Here is a 25,499-nt window from a genome sequence, read left to right on the forward strand (position 1 = left end):
TGGTCTGTATTTTTGGGGTCCCACACATTTATTATTAAATATCAATGTGGCTCTCCATATTAAACACTGTCTGATTGTTGGGAACAGACACTCACACTCCCATGTCTTTTTTTCCAAAGATGATGCCATGAAGGTGATTTTGGGTGTGGTGAATGACCAATGGTCTTTGTCCAAGAATCCTCTTTCTACATTAGACACTCTTAATATTCACTGATTTTGGGCTTGCAGTCATGTTTGTCCCCCAGTGCCTTTGTCAAAGAGCTGTCCTCAGGGTGATTTCTTTGAGTTTTAGAGGAAAGGATAGTTTTAAACCCTCTAACCCAGCTGCGTATCTCTGGGATATCAGATGTCAGGCTGCTCTGCCAACAGATTACAAAAGACAGATTAGGAAGTGATGGCTCACAGCAGTATTCTCATATGTTGGATAGGGAACTGCTTTGGTATGGGATTAATTTGAGTCAGTTTCCTTTTTTTTTTTTTTTATCCTCACCCGAGGACATTTTTCCATTTTTTGTACAAATAGAGTGGGAGGGAGAGAGAGGAAGAGAGAGAGAGAGAAACCTCGACACGAAAGGGACACATCGAGTGGCTGCCACCTGCACGACCAACCAGGGCCGGGGACAAACTGCAACCGAGGTACATGCCCTTAATGGGAACTGAACCCGGGTCTCTCCAGACCACAGGCCGATGCTCTAACCGCTGAGCCAAACCGACCAGGGCTGAGTCAGTTTCCTTTTCAAGTTTTTTTTTTTTTCACTTGCCCTGAGGTTGAATGCAGTCATTTTGCTGTAGGAAGAAGTGGGAACATTTTCTGAGTACTCACTATGAGTACACCCTATGCTTACATGTTCTCATTTACTCTTCACCGTAACTCCAGCTATCAGCAGCATTATAGCCAAGACAGCAAAGATTACCTGAATGACCCGAGGTTGTAGAATAGCCAGTCTAAGATTATAACCCAGATTTGGATCTCTATCCCCTCCCCCCATTATATTATACTTCCTTAGGCCTAGGACTGGGAAGGAAAAAAAAAGAGGGGGGAGGTGGTGGTGGTGCTGGGACTAGCAGTAAAGCTGTAAAAAAGAAAAAAGATCCACCTAAATCTGGTAAATGCAAGTTTCAAACTGTATAAAGTTGGCAGAAATTTCCTCGCTGTGACTAAAGTGGGGTGTGCTTGGTGTTTCTCTTCAGCTGTCAGACGTTTTGGCATCTTCACTGCACTGTTCTGCTTTCAGGCATGGAGCTAAATGCTGATCTGGTCTGAAAGTGCACTCTTCATTTTCTCCCAACTAGGCCGACTGGAACCACCGTGGTGGGGAGTTTGGGCCTGTCAGTGCAGTGCAAACACTCCAAATGTAATTACTTGTGAAAGGGACAAGGAAGGTCAAGTTTTACCATTTAAGTTTATTTCCCTCTGCAAGGTGTTGTTCCCTTTCAACCAGTTCCAAGGAGAGCTCTTGCCATGGAGTCTGCTGAGCAGATGGATGGGTAGCAAGCAGTGAAGTTAGGCCATCATCAGATGCATGCTGGTTAGTTTTCTCACATCCTTTCTCCTGGTGGGAAAGAAGGCAGGTGAGTAGGGGGTGGAGTGTTGTCACTTTGAGCCATTGCAGTCTCATCCCAGGCAGTAACCCCCTGAGCTGTTTTATTCTCACAAGTAGAACTATATGCTTATGCTTAGGACTGTGCTTATCATCATTACCTGGGTGCATTCTCCACTGCCCCCTTCCCACACAATACCAATGTATTTAGGTATCTAGGATAGAAGTTGATAGAAGGCTATACTCTGAATGGAAATGCTTGGCTCTAGTGAGAGACTGGCAGCAGCATAAACTGGTGAAACCTGGGGGAGAAAAGGTATGCATACCCTTAAATCCTGAAGTGATAAGAATTACTTCTGCTTGTGGCCTCTCATTTAGCAAATGGCATTGGCCTGTGATGCAGTAGATCTAGTTTCTAGAATTAGGTTAAACTCTCCTCTGGTCCTTGATTTTTCTCCTCTGTGAAAATTTGAAACAACTGTTTGGATAGTCATGAGATTTTTAAAAACTGTAGCCACTTGAAAGTGTAAAATTTCTAGAACATAAAATAGTGTGATCCATTAGGTGACTTCGTATGTTGAAGAACTTTTGTGTAGAAAGTGTGTGGCTGCATGCTTTGCAGTCTAGAGAGGAGGATTTCCAGGGTCGGTGACTGAATGTCTCATAAGCCTAAGGAAAAGTATTCTAATGTTTACAGTTACCAAAAAATGAATGGTGAGCTCTCCACGAGAGTTGCTCAGACAGAAGCTGTATGAAAAATGCTGATGATTGGAAGATCTTTTTTTTATCCTCACCCGAGGACACACTTGTATTTATCTTGAGATAGAGTGGGAGGGAGAGAAGGAGGAAGAGAGAGAGAGAAACATTGAGTGGTTGCCACCCACAGAACCCCAACCAGGGCCAGAGACAAACTGCAACCGAGGTACGTGCCCTTAGCGGGAACCAAACCTGGGCCTACTCTGGTCCGCAGGCCGACGCTCTAAATGCTGAGCCAAACTGGCCAGGGCTTGATTGGAAGATCTTTTTGAACCCAAGACAAAGCTAGTGTGTTATTGGCTTGAATGGTGCTTCCTTCAGATGTCTGCCATCTGCAGATTCTAGAAAAATGACAGCACCTGAGAGTGGGGGGGAGGGTCTTGTCGGTTCCTCCTCAGCTCATAGAAGAAAAAGGTAAGTATAGGCTCAAGCTTGTTCTGGAAATTCATTCAACTTTACAGAAACTGTGGCCTGAAGGGCTTGGTCTCAATGAAGCGTGCTCTTCTTTTCATACTTCGGACTTGGGGAATAAGGACAAGGTGAAGTGGGCTCTCTGGCCCTCATGTTTAAACAAGTAATAGATGTTATAAAAGTGGCTGATAGAAGAAGCACTGATTCCAGGTGATGGTCTCTCCTTTGCAAGAGGATGCAGGTACCTGAAATCCTCCTAGGAACAGTTAATGAAAGAACAAACTGGAATTACATAGGAAGGCACGTGGGTTACGAGCTGTGCAGCTGCTTGGCAGATGCCCCCTGTAGAGTGGCTCTTCCACTCGATAGTGGGGGATGTGTCCCCTTCCCCCATCACAAGGAGTATGTCCCCAGGCTTACGGGTCCTGGTGTGTGTAGAGAGGCTTCATGCATGTTCTTAGCTCTCACCTACTTTAACACTGGCTGCAGAGATATCTCATCTCTGGTCTTTGTTTGAAGATGGTGTCTGTTCATACTGCAGGGGTGATCTCCCCTCCCCAGTCACCCCATTCTCTTCTTCAGAGCCCTTTCTTCCAGCATAACACCAAGGACTATGCCGCTTCTAACAGATATAACTGGGAAGCAACCTCTAGAGAAGAGCTGGTAGGCTGGAAAACTGCCTCATGGACTGTGATTCAGCAAGGCCCACAGCTGTGGGCTAAGTTTCTGGGCATCCCTTACTTGGGAAAGACCACATTCCTACTTGAAGGTGTAATGGTATTTGATGTGTACTTTGTTTTTATAATCTTAAAAAACAAACATGACTGTTGGCATCACAACTCACAGGTAGGCCTCTTATCACAAACTTTTCATAGTTTCTAGGACATACCAAAGGTATTCCTCCTCATCACATGTTCAGTGTTCTTGTGTGGTGTGAAACGGACTTTAGTGACACTTATTTTGTATGCAACCTTAGTCCACCTTCTTTGCTAAAGAAGCTTTGTTGCATTTATAAACCCCTGTGCCCGTTGCCACAGAAGCTGAAAGGTTTGAGGTGTTTAGACGCTGCTCTCTCCAGGGGTAATCTCCTTGCCTGACTTCTGTGTGGCAGAAGGTGCCATGGCTTGCTTTATACTAAAAACTTGTTGGCTTTGGGAAAGGGGTCAAATTCTTCACATTTTTGGTCCTGTGACTGGTGCCTGAAGGTAACATACCTTATCTATCTCAGGTCCTGCCTTGAGTTGAGGATTTGCTCAGGAAACTGACTTATTCCTGTTCTCTCCTCCCTCCCCCACACCCTCATAGAAGTTTGACTAAACACTTTATTTAAGGTAGGATGATGAACAGATTGACAAGCTAAAGCAATGGTTCTTTTTTTTTTTATCCTCACCCGAGGATATTTTTCCATTTTTTTGCACAGATAGAGTGGGAGGGAGAGAGAGGAAGGGAGAGAGAGAGAGAGAGAAACATCGACGTGAAGGGACACATCGAGTGGCTGCCACCCGCACGACCAACCAGGGCCGGGGACAAACCGCAACCGAGGTATGTGCCCTTAGTGGGAACCGAACCCGGGTCTCTCAGGACCGCAGGCCGACGCTCTAACCGCTGAGCCAAACTGGCCAGGGCTAAAGCAATGGTTCTTAAATGTGACTACCTGTCGACACACCTGGGAGCCTCAAGAAGTAAGGGATGCCTGGGTCCCACTCCCGGAGACTCCGATAAGTTTGTCTGCAGTATGACCTGAGCATCAGGAATTTTACGAGCTCCTTAGGAGCTCCCATGTGCAGCCTTGGTTGAGTGACACTGTACTAGAGGAGTTGGGTCTTCCCCTTTTCTTCTCCCCCCAAACACCAAACAAATGTTAAAACCGCAGTGAAAAAAGCCAATGAGTGAAGTAGAAAAGGACTCGTTTAAGAGGTACCAGAAAATTTGAAGAAATTAGGCAAAGTGGCCATAAACAACAGAACTCTCAAAGCTGTTTGATTCAATCAAAACCACCAAGGTGAGAAATCTAGAAGAAATGGATCGAAGCCCATTGAATGTTAGAGAGACTTATTAAACTATTTAAGAAAGAACATCAAATAATTATAATGGAAACTTGCAGAGAAAGTTCTATACGTTATAACTAAAGAGTGAACAGTGACTCTGAGGTGTACTTCTGGGCTAGAAAACTCAATAAATCAATTGCATTTTTGCTTAGGTCTCTCTTCTTCAGTCTAATTGTTTGTTGGTTCAATGCAGGCCTTTTGCTTTGATCCCTGGTTTTACCACTTACAAAGGCTTGATGAGCTTGCCTTCCTGGAGTGAAATTCAAATACACTTGTGAAATGTAAACAACATTCGTTTATTAAGAATTCTATAATCAAGGCAAATTGGCATGCTTATGTAAGCAATTAGCTCGGAGAATAGAACGATGAATAGGATGCTAGGTCAAGAATGAGCTGATTGTTTTCAATGCAAGGCTCCGGCTATCCCTTTAATAGCTATAACATAAGCAAATACACATTCCTCTTACTCATAATCTTCAGCATTTGTGGTTTGGGGTTTGAGGACAGCATATGTGGTTTTCTGAACTGAGAGGGTAGAAGCAATTATTGTTTCTTTTTCATCTAGAAATAGAAATAAATCTTTCAAGGAAGTGTAGGTAGTTAATAACCAAAAAAAGCAAAACTTTCTGGTAATTGGGAATAGGGCCTGGGAAGGCATGGATTTAAATGGGAATATTAAGGACGAATAATGGGATTTTATTTTGGTGGGGAAGGTAAGGATGATGACTGTTTTACAATGGCAGAAAGATGGAAAATAATCTCATCTGCCTTCAGTGAATAATGTTGTTCTCTGTGTAGAGGAAGCACTAGGAGAGCCAGTCGCAGACGCTGGATGGACTTGGTTGGGTCTGCACCACGACAGCACTGGGCTTGCGCGGAGAGTGCAGACCTGCCCACTGTCTTACTTGCGAAAGCTGGGAAACCTTAATGCAAAGGCCGTGAATCAGATGACGAGCTTTACAGGTTGGTTTCAGTTCTGGCCCTTTCGGTCCCCAGTTATGTTCAGCTTTACGGTTATTCCAAGGAAACTTGGCCTTTTTAGTGATAATGGGGTATTCTGTCAAATTAGGATTGTTTATCTCCAAAGACATCTGCCTAGTGAACCTAGGAAGCCAATTTAGTCCAAATGGCTGGGGACCAGGACACTACAGGGTTGAAATTGGTGATTCCCCAGGCCTTAATATGAAATCATTATTCTATTGGCAATGAATCAGGCAAACCTGGAGAGACCCTGCAGAACCGTGTGACTTCTGGGGTTGTGGAACCATTCAGCTTGCGTCTCTCTGATGTCCTCTCACAGGAAAAGTCTTGAATCTCAGGGGCAGGCTTTTGGAAGGCATTTGTTTGGTTTAGAAATCTCCGTATCAGCTGAATTTACCAGGTCCCAATCCTCATTTAATGGAGTGATGCTTTGACATTAGACATCTATATTTTTGTTGACCAATAAGTATCAGAAATTCCAAGGTAGGCTTCCTAGAATTTTTCTGTTGATAATGGAGAAATTTAAAAATTCTTTTTTGATCTTTAGGATGATAAAGAATCATCTGTTAGTCATCCTTTAAGTGACTCTTTTTATTGAAGAATAATATACAAAGAGAAATGAGCCCATGTCATTAAGTCTACAGCTTGGTGGACTTTCACAAACAACATGGTGGTATAACCCGCCCCTTGATGAGGATTCAGAATCTGTTTCCCTTTATTTATTTTTATTGATCTTAGGGAGGAGGGAAAGGGAGAGAAACATCAATCAGCTACCTCCTGTATGTACCACAACCGGGGATCAGACCTGAAACCTGGGTATGTGCCCTGACCGGGAATCGAACCTGCAACCTTTTGGGACAACGCTCCAACCAACCGAGCCATACCAGCCAGGGCTCCCTGTTTTTCTTCAAACATGGTTTGACTTGGCTCCTTACCTCCCCAGCCATAGTCACTCACCTGAACTTACTTTCCAAGGGACTAGATGTATGTGGAGAAGAGAAGACCACAGGATTGTGCCTTGTGGTCTGATTCTAAATGACTCTAACCATGACATTTCCACCACTTCCTTTGAGAGATTTCCTCAGGCCAAGTAGGCCTGACCATTAGGAGCTATTGACATTATAGTGTCTTTCTGTTGCTTTTAGTTATATCATCACTGATAACCCTCCTGGAATTTCTTTTACATGTGTATAGTATCTGTTTTTCGTAATATGGAGAAGAGGACATTTTGATTTATGTTCCTAAAGTATGAATGGGGAGAAATATCCACAGTGAAAATGAGCATTTGCCGTTTGGGCCTCATTGAATACTTGAAATTATACGATTGCAGAGAGATAGAAGTTTTATTTATTTACTCTCAAGCCTGAGTCCTGACCTTTTGTTTTTGCCATCTTTCTTGATGCTTCTTTTGAAATATTAAAAGGTGTAAGATGGTGAATTTCATCTTCTGGTTCAATTTTCCCATCAAAGCCCTGTGATGTTATTGCAGACATCGATCCAGTTTGAGAGGCGCTTTGGCCATGTTTATTGTTAATGGTCTACCTTCCATACTGTCCTCTGTGACTTCTGTGTCCCCCGAGCCCTCTCACCGCAGCCTTCCACTGTCTGGCCAGACCCGTCTCCTTTACCAGTTCTTCTTGACCCGGGCTTGGAGTTTGCGTTCTCCAGAAAGCAACAGGCCTGCACTTCTTCTCTGTGTGTCTTTTCTCAAGTGATTCTTCTGCTTATGGAGAACATACCCAGCCTTCAAGGCTCTTCTGAAATCTCTCCTTTTCCAATTATCCTCGCAGTCAGACCCACAGCAGCTTGGGGGAGGTGAGAAACAACTCTCCTCTCTTTTATCTGTTTATAGTATGAATACTATGAATTATTTCTCTTACTCATGAGGCCCTTGATTAAGTTTCACCTTGTGTGAGGTGTGACTGTGAAATAAGGGGATGCTTTTATGTGTGGCTTTGTAGTCACTCATTACATTCTTAGCCATCTGTTTATATCCATGTTTTATTTGGCAGTTCACACTGTGGGCCCCTGGAAGGCAAGGATTATATCCCACAGGTCCAGCACAGCGCTCGGTCCAGGGGAGGGTCTTAGCAGGAAATTGCTGACCTGGTTGGAGAATGGTACCCACCGACACAGGGCCAGGAATTGAATGGCTCTCCGAGAACCTATTTAACTGACCACACTGGGCTAACTGTTAATTGCACATAATTGGCCTTTGTGCTGAAATGAAACTTTGTCACAGATTCTTACTCATCTTGGTATTCCCCACACCACTTGACTATAGTAAATGCCTAAGAATGATAAGTGTTCAGTGGTAATAAGTTGGGGTCATACTTCACCTGACCCCTTTCAGGAAATTGGTGAATTAGGGGGAATAGGGCAGTTGAAATGGCCAAGGAAAATCAGTAGTTTTTCATGTCACTAAGCCAGATGGGTGAGTCATGATGTACTGACATCAGTGAGCAGTAGCACAGGGCTTTTTTTTTTTTTTTTAACAAAAAATGTCCTTCGTGACACTTTCTTTTAAATTAGGACTGAGGCGGGTTAAGTGAGCAGCATTCCTTGTTTAGGCATTTCAGTGCTTTGCTATTTACAAAGTGCTGTCAAAGGGCCTTCTCTGAGTCTGAGAGTTCTTGATAAATGAGGCAAACAGGGCGTGAGGGTCTGTGGCTTGAAGTTCTATAAGTATAGGAAGGCGGTGAGGTTTGTGATCCAGCTGCAGGATTTCACACTAAAACTCCAGGGGCATTTCACTGTGAAACGAGGTGATATTTATGTGCTCACTCATATTCTGTTCTGTTCCTTATAAGCATTATCTCGGATGCTCCCGGCAACCCTTGGAGGGAGCTAGTACCTTCCTTTTCCTAGTGAGACAACGGGGCTTAGTGTAATACAGTGGCCCCTACCAAGTGATAGTCAGGGTTTGAATCCAGGCCTGTCTGATAGAGAACCCCCTTCTTTCTACTGTACTACACTGTGTATATTTTCTGAGTTAGCTATAAGATGTCGTTAAATGTATGCCTCTTGTTCTCATTCTTCGTCTACTCTCTGGACTACATTCATTGACTCACACACTAACAATACTTGGTGTGAGTCCAGCATCAGTATAGTTGTAGATAGTATACTAAGTTCCAAGGGTTCAGAAGGAAGGTAGCATTTCTAGATTTTAAGTTTTCATAGAATGTTTCCTTGGAATAGGAAGTGGAAAGATGCCAGCTTGGTCCCAGCTGCTGCTAGACTATCCTCTGTGTTTTGCATTGTGCAGTTTTGCTTGCTTGGCACTGCTTCAGAGAGCTTCTGCTTTAATATGCGAGTCCAGAAATACTTACTGAGCCCTTACTGTGTGCCAGGCAGTGTTGTAGGCACCGGAGGATGCAGTGCTGCATGAGGAGGACCAGCCATCTGCCCTTGAGGCGTTTCCCATCTAGTGCTGGGGGAGGGGAGTGGAGGAGCCAGACCTGAACAGGGGCACAGATATATAGGCAGACCTGAGATCTGTTCTGGTGCTGTAGAGAGCTATGAGAAGATGCTAGGATCATGTGAGGTGGTGCCCTCTTGTTTCAGATCGGAATGATGGGGACTAGGCAGCCAGTACGTGGAGATCAGGTAGGAGCCCTCAAGCAGTTGAGTATCCATTTGTTCTCCTCCTGCTGGCTCTGAATGGGGGCCACTGAGCTGGGAGCAAATGAAGGGAACAGCGCATGCAGTGTACCTACCTAGCCCAGTTGGCTTCAGACCTCACCTGTGGGGAAACCTCAAGGTGGAGGCGCGGAGTCTTTCCTTTGTCGTCACAGAGACGTTTCTTCTAAGTGGCTTTGTGCAGTCCCAGTTCTGCCACTTGTTAAATTCAAGTGATATGATCGCTGCCATTTTGTCACTGTTCTGAACCCATGGGACTATAGTTTGAGAATGGGGGATTTGATTATGGTGACCAGTGCCCTCTAAGTAAACGCACTCTGAAGGCCTGTACTTGGAATGGCCCATTTTATGTGTTTGAAGCCAGAGGTTGACCTGGGTCAGGCAAGTAGAAAGACTTTTTTTTTTTTTTTTACTGTAACTTGTTATTCACTTGTTGCTCAGATTTTTTTTTTCAAAGAAAAAATTATTTTACTTTAAGGTCATACAAGAGGTTTTTATTCTGAGGTTAAAAATAATAGTGTATAGTTAAAATGGTCCCTACAATTCCATAAGTTGCACAGAAAGGTACAGTAAGGGCAGTTTGGGATATATGACCCTCGAAATCCTTATGCAGGTTAAAGTTTGAGAACCTCCGAGTTTGACTGAAGGAGAAGCCACAACAGAAAAGCCTATGGGCAGCTGTGGGCACTCAGACCATCCTGTCTTTGACTGGCAGCTCTCTGGGCCTGGCTGGAAAACGGTGGAGCGTCTAACATCTTGCTTAGGTTTCCTCCATTCACGATCACATTAAACCTTTAAATAAATACACGAGTGGACTTGTGAAGATTTGAAGGTAGCCCTCAACTTAAATGTGGGTTTGATGCATGTACAGAAATAATAACAATGTAGTCAGTTACTGTGCATTTCTTTAACCACTTCAGTAAACTTGAAAGGTAGCTCAGGACACCTGAAAGGTACATATCACCTCCATATATGAAAAACTCGGGTTTAGAATTGTGAAGGGACTTGCCTGAGGGCATACTGTTTCCAGTAGGAGTTGGAGTTGAAAATCAACTTTGTTGACTCTAACTAAAGCTGTGTTCCTAACATACTGCTTCGAGTCTCATTTATGAAATATAATCGTGATTAATGTAAATGTCATGGTTGAAAGCCCGTGAGGGTAAGCACAATGTCTTTTCAATCTGTATTAATTTTGTTGATATGTGCCTGGAACTGCAGCAACTCTATATTCTTAATTTTTTTTCTTTATTGATTTTAGAGAGGAAGGGAAAGGGAGAGAGAGGTGGAAACACTGATGAGAAAGAACATCGATTGGCTACCCCCTGCATGCCCTACATTGGGGATTTGGCCCACAACCTGGGCATGTGCCCTGACCAGGAGTCAAACCTGTGACCTCTTGGTGCATGGGTCTATGCTCAGCCACTGAGCCACACCGGCCGAGTGCAACTATATATTCTTTAAAAACAACAACAACAACAAAAAAAACACACACAAAAAGGATAAAGTAAGAACTGGATGAATAAGCCTCTATTCACTGTTGAAATAGTAAAGGCCAAATAAGCTTGTGATCAATTTGGCTTTTTTCTAGTAACAGTTGTCCTCTGAACGCTTTCTGAAGGCTCTCTTTCAGACAACTATCTCTGAACCTTTGTTTTTTGAAACGTTCCCAGTAAAATGGCTGTGTTGTTACAGCTTGAAGGCTGTGTAATAAACCTTTTGATCAGCCCTCAGTGATAACCCATAGACTTGGACTCCCTTGTGAGAGAACAATTGTTATTATCTTATATTAGGCTGTATGTTGGGCCTTGCTTATTTTTAGTTAAGAAATTCCATGTATTCCCTTTCATTTGTTCAACAGATGTTTTGTTTGGGTGTTTGTTCCAAGCCAGGGACTGTGAAGATGTTGGGACACAAAGGTGAATCAAGTGTCATCTCTACCTTTGAGGAGTTAACGGACTAGTGGAAGAGACAGGCATTCCAATGAAAATAATGGGGTTTTAAAAGGCATTTATCATATGTATGTGCTGTGTGTATATTATACTATGGAAGAGCATATTAAGGTTAAAGTGGTGTCACATGTTAGGTTAACCTGATAAATCTAGACAAGTCAATACATTTGGCTGAAAGTTGTAATTCATAAAGTACAGATGAAATGAATTCTGCTCTGCCCGAATGCTTAAAGATTCAGGTGTGCGTGTAAGTGTGCCTTCGCAGACCACTTGGAAGAATCTGGTAACAAGTACTGCTTGTTCCGGTGCAGAGCGCTCTGCCCCACAGAGGAGCGGACTGAGGCCCACTCCTGGGCTGTGTGCATCAGAAGCTAAGTGAAGGAATGTCTGCTGCACGCACTCTGCTGGAGAGCTGGCAGCCTTCTCCACGAAGCGTATTGCAAGGTGGCTTTGGAATTTGGGACCCAGAATGAGCACTTAGTTGAACTATTTTTAAAAAAGGTTTAGTTTAAAAAAATGCTTGTTTATGAGCACAAGCTTTGGAATTAGACCTGAGTTTGAATAAGGAGTTTGTTGCTAACCAGTTGAGTGATCTTTCTAAGCCTGAGTAGCTGTGCCTGTCATGAGAGTTCAAGAGCTACCTCTTTGGGTTGTTGGGAACATTAAATGCTGTTGCCTAGTACAGTCACAAAAGATGGTAGTTCTGATCATTTTGCACTTTTTATTTGCCTTTAGTAAAGCATTGGCTTTAGGGGCTCAGGTGTGGACTCTTCAGTTAAATCCTCTGCCTGAATGTAAAGGCACTAGAATTGAACTGCTGGTGGCATACGCTTGCTGCTCTCACCTTAAGAGTGCCCTGGCCAGTTTGGCTCAGTGGTAGAGTGTCGACCCATTGACCAATGAGTCGTGGGTTCGATTCCGGTCAAGGGCATGTACCTTGGTTGCAGTTCATCCTCAGCCCTGGTCAGGGTTGCATGGGAGGCAGCAACCAGTCGAAGTATCCCTCTCATGTGGATGTTTCTCTCTCTCTCTCCCTCCTACTCATTAAAAAAAAAAGAAAAAAAGAATGCACTTAAAGACCTTCTTTCATACACAAACGTTTTCAAAGCTCTAGTCCATTGTATGTAGCCTCTACTTGGACATTTTATCTTCACCCCTGTGTATTTCGTGCTGTCTAGGAAGCAGAGCCGGGTGTTTCAGGGCATTGGACTGTTCTGTTTCAGAGCCTGATGGACGTGTTCACATTTTCCTAATTGGAGCAGATAACCACCATGCAGTGTACAACAGTGTGACTGTGACCCCTAAGCAGCTAGTTCACATGAGAAAATACATTCAGGTCATGACCATCTGAGCCTTGACGAAACTGCTGTTGAAGTTTTGTTTGGCTCCAGCTCCATTCTAGGGTAGAGGAGTCATTTGGACTTTATTCTGAATTCCAGTAGTGGCAAAAAAAAAAAAAAAAAAGCATTTGTATAATTTGTGTGTAGATGGCCTTCTATTTAATTTGATTGAGATAAGAACATTGTTTAATAAAAGCTTCATCCTTGTCTCAAATGAAGAATATAATGCCATCTGACTTGATCTAGGAAACAAAGTAACAAGTCATTACAGGTTGCATCCCCCCATAACTCCTTGCTCTATTTTTTTCCCCCAGAGGTTTTGTTTTTTAAATCCTCACCCAGGATACTTTTCCATTTATCTTCAGATAGAGTGGGAGGGAATGAGGGAGGGAGGGAGGAGGAGAGAGAGAGAGAAAGAAACATCGAAGCAAGAGGGACACATTGACGTGAGAGAAACACATGGACTGGTTGCCTCCCCCATGACCTCTACCAGGGCCCGGGACCAAACCACAACTGAGGTACGTGCTCTTGACTGGAATTGAACCCGAGACTCTTTGGTCTGAAGGCCAATGCTCTAACCACTGAATCAAACTGGCCAGGGCTCTCCCACAAGGTTTTTATTTATTTTTGTTAATCCTCACCAGAGGATATTTTTTATTTTTTCCATTGATTTTTTAAGAGTGGAAGGGAGGGAGAGGGAGAGAAAGAAACATCAATATGAGAGAGAAACATCGATTGGTTGCTCCCTGCACATGCCCTTACTGGGACCGGGGGACCAGGGATTGAACCTATGACCCTCCAATGCATGGGCCAGCGCTCTAACCACTGAGCACGATGGCCAGTGCCCACTGATCCTCACTCGAGGACATTTTTCGATATTTTGTTCAGATAGAGGGAGAGAGAGAGAGAGAAACATCGACATGAAAGCAACACATTGAGTGGTTGCCACCCACACGACCCAACCAGGGCTGGGGACAAACTGCAACCAAGGTACGTGCCCTTAGCGGGAACCGAACCCAGGTCTCTCCGGACCGCAGGCTGACGCTCTAACCGCTGAGCCAAACCGGCCAGGGCCCCACTGAAGGTTTTTTATTCATGTATTTGGGTTATGTCCTACACAGTCCATCTTGCTGAATCAGACAGAGCTATGCTGATGAAACAGGCCAGTCCAAATCAATACACGATCACCATCCAGAAATGAGAGCCTTGGATTTTTTGAAAATGCTTTTTACATACATTTCTTTCTTATTTCCTAGTGAGGAAGGTTGGTCTTTTTTCTCTCGGCTGATAAATTTTAGAGTGGCATTCTACTTTTTAAAATTACTGAGCTAAAAGAATGTTTGCTAGAACTTCCAGACTACTATGAAATAAAATTCTGTGTTCTCAGACCCTTGAGGGCCCTAAAATCTCGTGGGCTGAGGCTGTGCGCCCTATTTCCGTATCAAATAGCATTAATTTTTGGATTTTAGTAATGAAGGTCTGAACCCAATCTGTCAGGCTTCTAGTGGCATTTATTGCAGCCTTTAGTCAGCTTAGAATTGCATGAAAGGAAGTAATAAGCCTACTTTAAGAAGGTCCAGATGAAAAGGATTATAACTCAGTACAAAAATATTAGCACATCCGGCCCAGCCGCGTGACTCATTCCTTTCGGAGTATCCACTTTGACAGCTTTTTTGAATCACACATCAATCGCAGTGTTGGTATTTTTGTCGGGGTGCTAGACTTGACCCTAATGCCCATGATGGTAACTGCCAAAAGGGAACAGAGGAGAATTAGAAATGAAGAAGAAGAGCGTCGCAAACATTTCTTTCTTTTCTTGAGCAGAAACAAATTGGGGAGTTCAAATGTCTGTTTCATCGCCCCAAGAAAACCACTGCTTGATCCCAATGAAAAGGCCTGGTGGGTCATCCTGGTCTTTGGCTATGTTTTCATTCAAGAGTTTTCCTTCCAAAACACTCTTCCCTACCCGAGGAATCATTCTTTTAGGGCTTAAGGTTATTTTCATGATGTCCCGGTGACTAAGCTTGCTTTGGGATCGCTCCACCCTGTACTGTGTGTAGTCCTTCTGGGAAGAAACTCCCATGCACTTCAAAGGAGCAGCAGAGACACAGGGTGTATCGAGAAATAAAAATCTGACCCTTTGTCTCTCTCCTTTTCATCTCTCTTACAGGCATCCTTCTGTGCAAACAGACCCTTGGAATCGTTGTAGTCTAGCGTGCTGGTAAATGGCTTGCATCACTGCTCCAAATATGTGCTAGAACGTCATGCAGAAATCTCCTTTCAGGCAGGTCACTGCTGTAAAGTGCACCCCTGCTTTGCAGCACATGTACTTCAATATGAGCAACATTTCTAAAGGATATGTTCGTAATGAGACAGTGTCAACATTACAGAATAGTTGGTTAAAATACCCACCTACCCACCTAAAGAAATAAAATGTTACAGATACGTTCAAGCTTCTCTTGCCTCCTTTCCTCCCTTCTCCCTTCTGAAGAAAACTGTCCTGCATGTCATTCCTACAACACATTTGGCAGAGAGAACGCACAGTTGCTTGATTTTATAGAACTGGTCTCATAACCCTCGTGTACTTCTGACTACGCATTTGGTTTGAGAAATATTTCATGTTGATGCATGTAGCTTTAGGTCATTTCACTTTTAAATCATATTCCTCAATGAATGAACCATAAATTATTAACAGTTGGTCCTCATTAGTCCCGGAGTCTGGATTTGCAAATTTGCCTAGTGGATACAATTTATTTGTTTTCCAAAAGTGAGTCCTTGCAGTGTCTTTGTGGGTCACAGAGTGATGAGACATTTGAGGCACCCGCTGAGCAGTTTCCCAGCTGAGGTTCATCAAGGTGACACCCTGCCTCCCTTTTTCAGCTCTCTCACTGTAAACAGGTAACTTTTTGCATTGTCTGTAGTGCCATGCTTTTCATATTTTTGTGCTTTTGGTTGGTGATTTTGCTCCATATAAGTGATACCTCGGTTCTCGAACGCCTCGGTTTTCGACCAAATGGAGATTCGAGAAACTTTTGTCTCGGAATCCGAACAAATATTTGGAACTCGAACTTCCGAGATGAGCCGAGTTGAGCCGAATGGTGTTCATTCGGCCCAGCGCGCCTTGCCTGCGTCATCAGTGTGAGTGCAGAGAGAGTCACGTTTTGTGGAGTCACTTTTTCCTATTGGGTTTCATTGCTTCGGTTCTCGAACAATTCGGTTCTCGACCGTCCTCCTGGAACGAATTATGTTCGAGAACCGAGGTATCACTGTAATGGCCTCCAAATGTAGTGCTGAAGTGCTGTGTAGTGATCCCAAGTGTCAGAAGACTGAACTGTGCCTTATGGAGAAAAGACAAGTGTTAGTAGGTAGTTTTATATGGGCCTGAGTTAGAGAGCTCTCTGCTGTGAGGTCAGTGTTAATGAATCAACAGTATATATTGCAGCAGTTGTAGCAGGCGTGATGGCTTCACGGTTACTTCGCGGAACTGGAGTGTTGGTTGCACAGGTCCCAAGGGTCTGTGGTCCCAAAGGGGTGTCCGTGGTGCGCTCCATGGCCTCTGGAGGTGGTGTTTCTACTGATGATGACCAGGCGACTGGGCTGGAGCGGGAGGTCATGTTGGCTGTGCGGAGGGGACTGGATCCATACAATATGCTAGCCCCAAAGGCAGCGTCAGGCACCAAGGAGACCCTAATTTAGTCCCTTCTATCACCAACAAGGATCTGTGAAGAGGACAGCAGTGCTGTCATCTGGCTCTGGCTGCACAAAGGCGAGACCCAGTGGTGCCCTAACTGTGGAGCCCATTATAAGCTGGTGCCCCACTGAGCCCCTGCACTAACTTCCTCAAGACGTGCTGCAAAGTTCCTTGTTTCTGATGAAGACTATCCATTGCTTTGGTTCCTCCTAAAAACAAAAACAAAGAAAAACCAATATATATTACATAAGGTATCTTTAAACAAAAACACACATAACACAGTGTTATGGGTTGAAGTGACCAGAGACGCGGAAACCTGTTTCTGTATTTCCCCTTAGGAGCAGGTGTTCAGTATTTGCTGACTCGGCGTTTGCTGTGACTTTCTAGAACATGAGCACTATGAATAATGGGAATCAGCTCTCTCTTTTCCTATTGATGGACATTTAAAGTTAGCTACAATTTGTTATTACAGGTAATGTTATAATTATAACCCTTGTGTATGTCACCTGATGCACAGATGTAAGTGTCTTAAGGTTATATACATAGAAATTCAATGGCAGTGTCCTCCTGGGTATGCCCATCTTCAACTTGAGTGACTAGCATTGAAATGCTCTCTAAAGTGGTTATTTTCCCTTGATGTAGTTGATGTTAGTATAATTCACACTCCCCCCTTGTCTACTCAGTGTCCATGTATCAGAGAATTAACAAATATTTTTTAGCACCTACCTGGTGCTAGAGATTATGAATAATAGCAGAGAGTTATCATCCAGGAGTTGACTATATATATCCAATGATAACATTTAGAAACATAAAACAAATTTAAAAAAAAAAACAACTAGTTGCCATCTATTTGAACTTATCTCTGAGTGAGATGAGTAGAGATTGCGATTGTTTGGAGAATGCTTACTGTAATATTAGCAGCTAATATTTATTGTCTTTTCCTTGTGCTGGACTGGACATGTTTTATTGCATTTAATTTTAGTAATAGCCTAAGAAGAGAAATACTGTTATTCATCCAGTTTTACTGAAGAGGAAACAGGTGCTGAGAGATTGAGCAACTTGTCTAAATTCACACCATTAGTAAAGGATATAGTCAGGGTTTCATCAGGTTCCCTGATGCCTGATCTCCCAGTTTTAACCCTTGTGCTCTATGTGCCTCTCTCAGTTCGCCGCTTAATTTCTTCCATGTAGCCATGACCTCAAAGTAGTCTGTCTGTCTTCATGTAACATACGGACATAATTCAGGGGAGTTGGGGTGTCTTGTAGCAGGAAGGAAGCGTGGAGTTGCTTTGTTCTGTTTTCTTGAACCAGGGGCAGTGGTGAGGGAGGACATGCAGGGGACCATCTTGGCTTCAGTGTGGATGACCCAATTCATCTTTGATTTTGGTGGGAACAATTCTTAATGTCCAGCTGCTTTCATCACCATTTACAAAGCCATTGGGTCGCTTTGGAAGAAGGGGAATATCTGTGTGTTCTGTCTGTCCTCGTTTATTTGCTCAGATGAGGATCTCGCTACATCTATGAGAGTTGTGTTAATAATCTTGACAGCTTTTGAGGGCTTTCTAAAGGCCAAGTACTGTGTGAAGGCTCTGTTTGTATTTCTCAGAACAGTCCCGTGGAATTTTAGTCATTTCCTTAGGAAGTGGTTGAGCTGGATTTGAACTAGGCACTGACTTCATAGCACACTCATAGCACACTTTCAGCTTCGCTGCACTCTCGGTGAAGATGGAGCAGATATGGAGATCAAGTCGATATCTCGTAGGAAGGTGACATCCAGTAATAACAAGCTGCAGGCTGTGAACCCACAGGACTGCTTATTGAAATGGAATGTGCTGTTTTTGTTCATTTCTCATCATCAGAAAGGAGAAACTGCAACTAAAGCATAATAATGGGGGACTGTGAGCCACCAGTAGTGCTCTTGTTCTTCAGAGATAACGTACTTGTTCCTACTCAGGTGAGTGACATCTCTGAGATTTTCATGGTCAGATGAATGACAATAAGTGCTGCCTCGTTTCTTAGAATCAGTAACCTTTTTCTTTATTAACAAACGACCTATACTCTGAAAGGAAATATTCACGGCCTACTCTGAAAGAATTAAGATTATTTTTTGAATCAGTGTCCTTCAAACTCTTGACTGCAGCCTATGCGAAAATATGTTTTACATTCACCATCCAATATATATACAAGTTCTATCAATTCAATGAAAAACAAAGCAAGTTTTCATAAAACAATACTAAGCGAATTGCATTCCATTTCTCTACCATTCTATTCTTTTTGTTGTTGTTGTTAATCCTCACCTGAGGATATTTTTCCATTGATCTTTTTAGGGACAGTAGGAGAGGGAATGAAGGAGGGAGGGAGAAAGAGAGATGTGAGAGACACATCGTAAGACCCTGACTGGGACCAGGGATTGAACATGCAACCCACGTACGTGCCCTTGACCGGAATCAAATTTATAACCCTTTGGTCCATGGGGCAACGCTCTACTTGCTGAGCCAAACAGGCCAGGACACCATTCTTTTCTTTTAAAATCTAGTCATCTTATTTTAGAGGACAAAGATGCGTTATATAATTACATTTCAGAAATTGTTTACAATCCCTATTGAAGCAACCTGGTCAGAGATTCTTTAAACTCCTTAGCTCATCAAGTCCACATCGAAGAAATTGTTTACTCTTTAGGTTTGATCATCAGACTGTTCCTTAGGTCTCTCATGAGTTGCAATGTCTATTCCTTGTGGTTATGCTAAGATTGGAAACATTTGCTCTATAAATTCTTTGCCTGCATAATCATCTTTGGAGAAGAATTAAGAGTCAAAGATATTGAGAAGAGGGCTTAATTGTAGCAGGTATGTTTATATATTTAGATCTACAGCCTCATTTTTTTTCCAATAGGAAAATATTTATCTGGAAAATATACTTGCAAAGTAAACATTTTTTTTATTCTTTGCATTTCCTGAGTTTTGCACATGTGGTGGGAATCTAGATAATAACACAAAGCAAAATTTTGTTTGAGATTTAACTTGATGTCTTTAACTTAATTTTACTCAATGAAATGCTTACATTAAAAAAAAAAAAAATGAGAAGCCAAAATAACAAGGTAGCCATTTGGGGCATCTGTTCTATATTGTGGGTGATTTCTAGGCATTTTGCTTTGTTTCAAGTATACTTTAATTTTCTGATAATTTTATAGGTAATGGTCCTCATTTATTATGCCTTGTTTCAATCTGGATCTCCTTTAGACTTCAATAATAAAATATTGTCACAGTGGAAGGTGGTTTGATATTTTGCTTCTATGCACCTAAATTTTCTGTATTGGTGAGGCCTGAATACTTGACAAAGTAGCACCATTCTGAAAAACTCATTCCTTTTCCTGGGTTTATGTTTCTGATTTTCAGTTTAACCGTGAGGGCTGGAATGACTTAAACCAGGGGCTTTAATCCCATCTGTGCCAGCCACATCCTTAAGATCGCCTGTATTTTTTTTTTTTTTTTTTTTTTATCCTCACCCGAGGATATTTTTCCATTTTTTGTACAGATAGAGTGGGAGGGAGAGAGAGGAAGGGAGAGAGAGAGAGAGAAACATCGACGTGAAGGGACACATCGAGTGGCTGCCACCCACACGACCAACCAGGGCCGGGGACAAACTGCAACCAAAGTACGTGCCCTTAGCGGGAACCGAACCCGGGTCTCTCCGGACCGCAGGCCGACGCTCTAACCGCTGAACCAAACCGGCCAGGGCATGATCGCCTGTATTTTAACTTCACCATCTGTAAATGGGAATAAATAAATAAAGATGTTCTTACCATCTCAGAGCATTGATGTGGGATAAGTCCAGCAAAGAGCTTTGGTAGAGGGAATTTCTTTTATACATAATAACACAGAAAGAGGAATTACGCTCCATTTCAAAGTCTTGTTACTTTTAATGTTATCAAATATAACAATTTTCCTCAAGGCGGATGCTAAACGTATTTAAAAGCTATTGTTTCTAATTCAGATATGCTCTCATTGTGGAAGATTAATTAGAAAATGCAGTTTAGAAACAGAAAATATAAACATTTCTCATTCCATTGCCCAGAGATAAGCACTGTTAACTATTTTGGTATGGATACTCTTCCAGTATGGTTTGTTTTCCTGTGTGCATCCATGTCATGAACATCTTATCTTTAATTAGAATTTCCGAGTGCTTGTAAACTGTTACATTGATGGGCGTTTCACAGTTTATTTAACTAGTTCCTATTGTTTGAGTCTCAGTATGGTCTTTCCCTGTTTCTCTCTGAGTGTGTCCCTTAAGTTTACCAAGATGAATACCCTTGGAGCAGAGTCTTGGCACACATTCTGAATCTTTCCTTAGGATGATGCTGAATACAGTTTAAAGAGGCAGCTCAGAGTGGTGAAAATTAAACGGGCATTAGGAGAATTAGATTTGGCTTTTAACTTTGTCATCAATTGTTTCTGTAACCTTTACATCACTTTCTTTCCTGGGCTTCCTTTTCCTTCTCGTTCGGTAAGATGAGCCAACTTGTGAAGGGGTTTAATTCTGACCGCAGTCATTGGGTATTTTCTAGACAAGAAAATTGGACTGGAAGGGACTTGAGTGTCTCTTCTGATGAAGTCTGTTTGGTGGTTTACTCATTTTTGGTGACACTGAAGGTACTGAGTATCCTGTGGTGCTTTAGAATCATAATTATAATCATCCTTAATCAGTAATTATGATTAATGGTGTCTGAGCTTGAGCCTATTCCGACATTAGGAAATCCTTTATTGACCAGCTTGCTTATAGTAAGTTATTGATGTTAACATTGTTTCTTTCTTTATTTAAATTTTATTTTGTATTTTTTTAAATCCTCACCCAAGGATATTTTTCCATTTATCTTCAGATAGAGTGGGAGGGTAAGAGAGAGGCAGAAAGAGAGGGAGAGAAACATTGATGTGAGAGACACATTGACTGGTTGCTTCCCTCACCGTCTGGACCAGGGCTGGGGGATGAACTGCAGCTGAGGTTGCAACTGAACCTCCTTGGCTGGAATTGGACATGCCACTCTTTGGTCCAGGAATCATGGCTCTAACTGCTGAGCCAAACTGGCCAGGGCAACATTGTTTCGTTTAAAAGTCAGAGTTTCCTCAACTGACAAATGGATAAACAGAAGTGGCATATTCCATTTGGCCATAAAGAGCAATTAAGCACTTACACATTCTACAACATGGATGAATTTAGAAAACATTATCGAAGTCCAAGAAGCCAGTCCACATATTAAGTGATTCCATGTATAGGAAATACTCGTAACAGTCAAATCTAGAGACAGAAAGTGGGTTAGGGCTGGGAGAAGGGGTGGTCCTGGATGGATTTGGGGTGGGTGATAGCTAAAGGGTAACAGGGATTTTTGTCGAGGTGATAAAAATGTTCTAGATTGATTGTGATGGTGGTTGCACAGCTCTTGAATGTACTAAAAATTCTGTATACTTTAAATGAGTGAGTCGTGTGGTATGTGAATATCTCAAAAGAAGTCAGACTCTAAAAAGGTTTTGTTTCAAGTGTCTAGATGTTGGCATTATAGCCAAGTGGAAATTGATTGTATGAAACTCCGTGTTGTTGCTTTGTTTCCCGGAATCTCAGTTTGAATCTCAGTACTGGAGGATGACCGAATCGCAAGCCTCTTTCCCATTTGGAGTTTCTTTTGAAGGCTTTTATTAAGTACTGGCTAATCTCAACACTTTATCAGGTTTTTTTTTTTCATCCTCACCCAAGTTCATGTTTATTGATTTCAGAAAGAGGAAGTGGGGGGTGTGGGGGAGAGGGAGAGAGAGAGAGAAACAGAAACATCTATTCGTTGCCCCGGGAATCGAACCCGAAACCTTCTGGTGTATGGGACGACACTCCCCACCAGCTGAGCCAGCACTCTATGACCTGTCTTCTTTGTTTCCCTGGCTTTCTGAAGTGTGTTGTAAGATGCTCATTCTGGCTGCTTCTGAAAAGTCAATATTTTGCTAGTCTCGCTGGTGGGCTGGTTTAGTATCTGATGGACAGTGCTGTCCATTGATGCATTTATTTTTGCCGTAGCAGAACACAAATAGCTTGGAGTTAATATTGATATTTGTTGTTTTTGGTGTTGTTGACATTGGAATTTATAGCATTTTGTTGGTTATTTGCCTGAGTGTATTAACGAGTTGCTGAGATACCTCTCTATTGAATGGGCACTTCTTTCCTTAGGTGTATTAATGATGGAAAACAGAATTAGCTAGGGAAAACAGAAAGAGGGGTAAGAATTGGGTCTTTAGAAATTTAGACCATGTTGGGTTATTTTCACATCCTTTAGGAATTTCTACTGGGATCATAAACATTAAGGTAAAAATTCAGTCAAAAATTTTGTTTTTCCTTCCAAAGGCCTACAGGATGTGCGTGTGGAGTTATTGTTATGTAAGTTTTGTCTTAAGCCTCTCTTGTTCATAAAACATATCTCAGTCTTAATGCAGCAAAGGCAAATTTGGCCGAATTTCTGAAGCAATTCGTGACTATTATTTCCAATAAATTAATCTATTTAGATATGCGTTGAGTACTTTTCCTGGCAAAATGGAATATTATGCAACTAGAGGAGACTAACTCATCTCTTGGAATTAGCCTGTGACTTTGATCTTACATAAATGGGTTTCTTCAACAAAGTTTCTGTTTAATATCTGAAATAATCCCAGCTTTATTTAAGAAAGGTTTTAGCCAGAGCATTTTCTGTGTTGTTACTGAGAGGTCAGAATTGTCTGTCACCATGAGTGGAGTTTGTTAATGGGTTCTCGAGAGACAGAGACGTCTTTTTCTTTTTTTAATTGATTTGAGAGAGAGAGAGAGAGAGAGAAACAGACATTGATTTGTTGTTCCACTTATTTATGCATCATTGGTGGATTCTTGTCGGTGCCCTGACCAGGGATGGTACCTGCAACCTTGGTGGATCAGGATGATGCTCTAACCAACTGAGCTACTTGGCCAGGGTGGGATTGAGAGGTCTTTTCCTCCCATCTAGAACCTCTCTCTGCAAACCCTAAATAAACACTGTTTATTTTAATGAAACTGGGAGGTTTTAGAGAGTTGAGATATGAAATTAGGTACAAGTATTTTTGAAGACTTTGAATCCACATGTGGGATTTGCACATCTGCCGTGTGCCCGGCACACAACAAGTGATCTATATAGTCATTCAGTGAGGATTTATTGGGGGCCCTGGTGTGCTGGGCGCTGTATTAGAGTATACAGACATGAAAAGACAGTGTACTTACAGATAGTGAATGCTGTAATGGGACTATGCATGAAATGGCCGTCCAAGGTGGTATACGTTCTTTGTAGGCAGAGATGGGCACGGAGTTAAAAAGGCAGTGGAAGGGGCGGGGGAGGGCCCTCTGGGAAAGGAATGGAGGTGTGGTGTGTTTTAAGGGGCTGCATGTAGTTGATATCAGAACATAGGGTAGCTGTAGAAATTATAAGAGAAGTTGTGATAAAAGTCATGTTTCAGGAATGTTACCTGGGAGGAATCTCAAGATGGCTTAGAGGGAACAAATTCAGAGTTAGCCCACTCAGAAGTCTGCTGCTGTAACCAGGCAGTGCCCGACTGTGGAGATAGACAAGACAGGTGTGTGTAGGAATGAAGGAGGGGACACGGTTCTCATTTGGATCAGGGACCGCGTTGAGATTCTTATGAAAGCAGTGGATCCTTATCTCAAGAGAAGTCCATAGATGTATCTACATGTAAACATTAACAGGCAGTTCCAGAAACCCATTCATAGACTATCAGAGCTCTGTGGATCCCTGGCTCAGAACCCTTGGCCAGTAGAATGGTGGAGAAAAAAGAACCAATAACTCCATGTTGACCAGAATCTGGGAATTTAGGAGATTATCAGTGTAGCCAACAGACTGGGCCAGTTGGGTAGAGTATCTTATGGATGGCAAGGATGAATGGTGATTTTGCATTATATATTGAGATTTCCTCGTAAGAATAAGTACAGTTCATTTACCTCTGGTGAAGTATTTACTGTACTTGTACTCTGCTTGATAAAGCATAATAAAGTATACCTCTTGGCTGATGCAGGGTTTAGATCAATTCTAGCAGAGCTGCAGTTTCAAAGGTAGTGTGTGCTGGTTTAAAATGCTCGGCCCAATGACTGCATTGTGCTGTGTTGTGTAGGAGGCGGTACTCTTATTGTGCATTGTCGGTCATGACTTTAGCATTTAGTGGGCATTTTTGTTTTAATCTTTGAAAATGTGACTGATGGCTAGAGACTAGGAATGAGGCTGAATAAACTTTGAAAGGAAACTGGACTATCAGAGCTAAGCAGGTCCTTTTTCTACACATGGAATGCCTTTACTCTCATTTGTTTCATATTTTGGTTGACAGAGTTCTTAGGCAATAATTTCCACCTCTAAGGAGTCACTTTGAGAATTTCTTGGGTCCCCAAGAACACTGATAATTTGTAAAGCAGGTTGGAAGAGGATTGTGAAATCAGAGTCTGTCTTCTAGGTGGGTGAGGAGATACTGTCTTGTTTCTCCTCTATCGGATTAGAAGCACACCCTGGGCTCCAGGAAACGGACTGTGCGCCTGGTTTGGAGAGATTTGGTGTTCTGGTATTTAACAGTCACTTTTCCGTGGTTTTTTCTGTTTTTCACCCGAAAGCTTATTGTGAGGAAGGTATGGGGACTTGTTAGAAATGCAGATCCCCAGTTTCTGCTCCTAAATTGCTGATTCAGTCTGCATTCTATCAGGATCCCACAAGTGATTCATGTGTGTGTTCAAGTGTCAGACTTACTGGACCAGTTCACCTACTGCCCAGGAACCTGGGCTCTCAGAGCCCCTTTGCTGAAGTTCATGGCTTTTTCTTTTATTTTCTACTTAGTGGTGATGGGGAACATCTGGTCACCATCTTTCATATATAAATTTTGGGGGAATTAAAGATGATTTAGGTGCCTCTTAGCCTTTTCTTTTAAAGCCTGATAACTGAAGTTTGTAATCTCTTTCCTCACAGAGAAGATTATTTTTAAGCCTTTCATCTTGTAATGCCTCTAGTTTCTGTTTTCTAGATGATTTGAAGTTTTTGTTTTTTTTTTCTCCTAAAATGGGCAAAATACTCTTATTAGGATCTGGGTTGCTACAAGCAAAATAACTCCTGA

At 42.4% G+C, this 25,499-nt stretch overlaps 1 protein-coding gene and 1 pseudogene across 4 annotated transcripts in view; both read left to right on the forward strand.

Moving 5' to 3' along the window:
• FMNL2 (formin like 2) overlaps window positions 1-25,499 on the forward strand; it is a 315,926-nt gene that overhangs the window by 3,561 nt on the left and 286,866 nt on the right. The window lies entirely within an intron of this gene.
• On the forward strand, window positions 16,125-16,487 carry LOC118625557 (annotated as a pseudogene).

The sequence above is a fragment of the Molossus molossus genome, unplaced genomic scaffold, assembly GCF_014108415.1.
Source record: "Molossus molossus isolate mMolMol1 unplaced genomic scaffold, mMolMol1.p scaffold_m16_p_11, whole genome shotgun sequence".
Lineage (NCBI taxonomy): Eukaryota > Metazoa > Chordata > Mammalia > Chiroptera > Molossidae > Molossus > Molossus molossus.